The sequence below is a fragment of the Epinephelus moara genome, chromosome 24 (assembly GCF_006386435.1).
Source record: "Epinephelus moara isolate mb chromosome 24, YSFRI_EMoa_1.0, whole genome shotgun sequence".
In the NCBI taxonomy this organism is placed as follows: Eukaryota; Metazoa; Chordata; class Actinopteri; order Perciformes; family Serranidae; genus Epinephelus; species Epinephelus moara.
In genome coordinates, this window is record NC_065529.1 from 644,398 (window position 1) to 649,422 (window position 5,025).

At 43.0% G+C, this 5,025-nt stretch overlaps 1 long non-coding RNA gene across 1 annotated transcript in view; it reads right to left on the bottom strand.

The window, feature by feature from the left end:
• Positions 1 to 1,804: 1,804 nt before the first annotated feature.
• LOC126386449 (uncharacterized) overlaps positions 1,805 to 5,025 on the bottom strand; it is a 5,554-nt gene continuing 2,333 nt past the window's right edge. Inside the window, exon 2 of the long non-coding RNA XR_007569502.1 lies at positions 1,805 to 1,956. This is a non-coding gene — a long non-coding RNA (uncharacterized LOC126386449). The remainder of the gene's footprint in view (positions 1,957 to 5,025) is intronic.

The following is a 5,025-nucleotide window of genomic DNA, read 5'->3' on the forward strand; positions in this document are numbered from 1 at the left end:
TAATCCCAGACAGACTCAACAATGTTAAGATCAGGGCTCTGTGGGGACCATACCATAACTTCCTGGGCCTCTCATTTTTCTTTACGCTGAAGATGATACCTAATGACCTTGGCTGTATGTCTGGGGTCGTTCTGCTGAAGAATAAATTTTGGGCCAATCAGATGCCTCCCTGATGGTATTGCATGATAGATAAGAATTTACCTGTATTTCTCAGCATTGAGGACACCATTGACCCTTAACCAAATCCCAACTCTATTTGTAGAAATGCAGCCCCAAACGTGCAAGGAGCCTCCACCATGCTTCACTGTTGCCTGCAGACACTCATTACCGGTACTGATTACTGCTTATCAGTACCGCTCTCCAGCTCTCTGGTGAACAAACTGCCTTCTGCTACAGCCAGATATTTCAAATTTTGAATCATTCTTCCAGAGTACCTGCTGCCATTTTTCTGCACCCCAGTCCCTACGTTTTCATGCATAGTTGAGTTGCTTGGCCTTGTTTCCACGTCGGTGGTATGGCTTTTTGGCTGCAATTTCCCCATGAAGACCACTTCGAGCCAGACTTCTTCGGACAGTAGATGGGTGTACCTGGATCCCATTGGTTTCTGCTAGTTCTGAGTTGATGGCACTGCTGGACATCTTCAAATTTCAAAGGGAAATCTACTGCACCAAAATTTCTTAGCCAACCACTGCATCTACGGTCCTCAACATTGTTTGTTTCTTCATGTTTCTTCAAAAGAACCTGAACAGCACATCTTGAAACCCCAGTCTCCTTTGAAATCTTTGTCTGGGAGACACCTTGTTGATGCAATATTACTACCTTGTGCCTTGTTGCTGTGCTTAGTCTTATTATGGTGTATGAACTGTGACATGAAATTGTCCTCCAAAACCTTGGTAGCCGTTCGCTGTTCCTCACCCAGTTTTAAGCCTCTTACACAGCTGACTCTGTTTCAGTTAATTACTGTGTTTCAACCTACATATGAAATTGATGATCATTAGGATGTTTGGTATAAATGGTTAATCATACACCTGACTATGATCCTACAAAAAAATCCCTGACTTTGTGCAAATGTACCTAGAAGAATTGATGCTGTTTTGAAGGCAAAGGGTGGTCACACTATGTATTGATTTGATTAAGATTTTTCTTCTGTTAGCTCACTTTGCATTTTGTAAATTGATAAAACAAAACACAATGAAGCTTTATATTTTTAAAAGCATTTTTACTTTACAGAAATTCTTCAAACCTGCCTAAAACTTTTGCGAATCCCGGCTTGGGCGAACATCATCCAGTAAGGGTCCTTAGGCAAGACCCCTAATGCTAGTACAAAACTCTGAACCATATATCAAATACTGTAATGTCAAATGGAGCAATACATTCCCCAGTGATTTAAAAAAAAATTGGAAAGTCTTAAAAAAAAAAGATAATTCGAGCTGTGTTCTTTGTCCAAATATAATGCCCCCACAAGCCCTCTCTTCCATCGTTTTGGTCTCCTCCGGCTCACAGAGATAAATGTGTATCAAAATGCATGTATGATGTTCCAGATAATCCACAAAACAAATTTAAGGTTGTCTGAGCTTGCCCCAGTCTGCAGTCCTGGTCATGCTATGACACCAGGAAAAACATCTCATCTCTGGGAAGAAGAGAAGACTTTAAAGTACTAGCTTGTCCATTGCTTGCAGGGGTCCGCTGCTCTGGAACGAGCTCGATGAGAGCTTGAAAGTGTTGAAATCCATTTCCACATTTAAGATTTTTTTTTTTTTAATTTAATTTTATATAGTTTATTAATCCCCGAGGGGAAATTCAATTTTTCACTCTGTTTGTCAATTACACACAGGTCCGAACACACACATGCACAAACTGGACCTATACATGCACTAAGTGGAGAGATGTCAGAGTGGGCTGCCCATGACAGGCGCTCTGAGCAGTTGGGGGGTTCGGTGCCTTGCTCAGGGGCACCTCAGCAGTGCCCAGGAGGTGAACTGGCACCTCTCCAGCTACCAGTCCACGCTCCATATTTTGGTCCGGATGGGGACTTGAACAAGCGACCCTCCGGTTCCCAACCCAAGTCCCTATGGACTGAGCTACTGCTAAAAATCAAACTACTAAGTTCATATATTTAACTATTTTGTAATGTCCTAAAATCATGTGCTCCGAGAAAGCTTATGTCTCTGTGTTTGTTGGTATGTATGATGTTTTTTACCTGTGTTTACTATGTACTGTATATTGTTTTGTTTTGAAAACACCCAGGCTCCCTCTAAAAGCTTTCAATAGCTTCTTGGGAGACCTGATTCACACACGCTGTTAACTTCATGCCTATATGAAGACATTTATGTTGATTCACCTGTGTGTGTTTGTGTGTGTGTGTGTGCATGTGCGTGTGCGTGTGTGTGTGTGTGTGTGCCTGAATAAATCAAATCAAATCAAAAATGCTATACCTGCCTACCTCAGATATAAGCGATTACAATACAGATAATGTCATATCAGCTCGGAAGTCACCCGGGTCAACAAGGTCCACGTCAGTTGCTAGGGAACTGCTACTAAACCAGCAATCCCAGAGAGAAGGGATGCAGAAAATGTGGAACCTATGGCTGCTTCTAAACCCACAATCAAGACTAACTAAGAAACATCGTTAGCACAGTGTTCCAACATCCAAAACTGCCAACTACTATCACAACTAGAGATCAATGAAATACTTCAACAATGCTACAGCAAGGGGGAGCCAGGACGACAGGTCAGCAGGGGGAAGTCATCATAACCCCCACAATCCGAGATTAGGTGCCAAGCCCCAGTAGATACAAACAACCTCATTGAAAGAGCAGCTGATATGAGAAGGAAAATCATGAGCAAACTGGAAACCTGGAGCCTCTGACGAATCCCAAAGCTGAGTTGCCAAGTACCTTCAGATGATCTGCTAGAAGATGTAAATGCTACCCAAAATGCCATCCCTACAAGGACCATCACTCAGACCAACAAGCTGATTCACAGTACAACAAAAGCAACAGTAATTCTGGAGATGCTTGGATACAAGATGGACATGGTACATAAGAACCATTACCCTCCACGGAAGAGATGGTTGGAGGCCAAGATAAAGGCAACACGGAGAAAAGTTAGCCAACTAGCAGAGCTACACAGAGGTAACATGGTGAATAAAGGGGTACCAAGGAAATACAACAAGCTCTCCATTCGTGAGGCACTCGAAACTGCCAACAAAGACTAACAGCTCTGTCCACCCAGCTGAAGAGATACACCAAAGAAGCAGAAGCCAGGAGAATAAACAGGATGTTCTCCACTGAACCGGCTAAGATGTTCTCTCAGCGGCAGGGAAATAACAGCAGGTCAAACCCACCAAGAGCTGAGATGGAAACATACTGGAAGGGCATTTGGGAAAGAGAAGCAGCACACAACACCAGTGCCCAAGGGCTAGTGGATCTAAGAGCTGGCCACAGCTACCTCCCTGAGCAAGAACCAGTAACCATCTCAATGGCAGACATCCAGGCAAGAGTGTCAAAAATGAAGAGCTGGACAGCACCAGGCCCTGACATGATCCATACATGCGGCTGAAGAAGCTGACTGCACTCCATGAACACCTAGCAGCACAGATGGCCCAGCTGCTAAGGGCTGGGACTCACCCACCAAGAATGGTTGACACAGGGCAGGACAGTCCTGATCATGAAAGACCCCCAGAAGGGAACCATCCCATCCAGCCACAGACCGGTAACCTGTCCCTCCACAACAGGAAAGCTCCTGTCAGGCATCATAACAGGTAAGATAACTAGGCATATAGGCCAATACATGAGCGAGGCACGGAAAGGAATTGGCAGTGATACCAGAGGAGCCAAGCACCAGCTACTGGTCAACAGAGCAATCGCCCGAGGCTGCAAGAGCAGGAAGACCAACCTGTGCCCCGCCTGGATTGACTACAAGAAAGCCTACGACTCAATGCCACACACATGGATACTGGAATGTCTGGAACTATACAAGATCAACAGGACACTAACCGCCTTCGGTAACGCTTTAGATTACAGCCCGCAATTTACACCGTAACTATCGAGTAGTTACGGTGTAATCTGTTGTACTAACGGTGTACCAGTGTAGTATGTACCAATACATATATGTAGGTATAAGGGAACAAGATGTTAAGTTATGGAGTAAGGGGCTAACAATTCGTGAATTTACAGAGAATTTATATTTATTATTATTTATATTTTAACTACTGGGTACCTATTCTATTATAACAGGGTATGCGTGACCTACTGATCAATATATTCTATTATAACAGGGTATGCGTGACCTACTGATCAATAATATGGAAGTTTGGGGGGAATTTAGAGAGAACTTATACAATAGGTATTTTTAATTACACGATACTTATTCTATCATTACAGGGTACAGTATGACAATAAAACTGAAAAATCGGAGAGAAGATGGAGTGAAGACAAACAGGCAATCTACATTGTTCCAATTTTTAGCGGGTAGCCTATACAACTACAGGGTAGGCTACATATGTGCGTTTACTTCGGAACAAAGGTCCAGATGACAGTATGTTGTCATGAATACTGTTGGCGTCTGAAGACCATCTCAGCTGTCACTCACTTCACCAGCATTACATTACTGGACGCTCGTTTATGGCTTTATGACTCTGCTTGCCGTCGGCAGACAGAATTCACCCACCCTAGATGTGACTCACTAGTGTTTTGGTGTAAACACTTTGACAATTTTGAAGTCATGAAAATGTGGAAGGTCTTCCCCCCTGCAATTGTGTTCATCCGGCATTACGGCTCCTCAGCATGCAAGCTTACCTTTTTCCAGCTCTGTGCACACTCTCCTTTCATCCCAGGAAATACATACAAATATAGCAAGATAAAACACAACGCATATGCTTGATATGCTTTACTGACAGCTTACTGTGCAGTTAATTTAGTTTGTTCTTCCATGTTTTGAGGCAAGTAAAATCAAAACAAACATCTCACATTGTTCTCTGTAGTTACAGAACAAGTTACATATATATATATATATATATATATA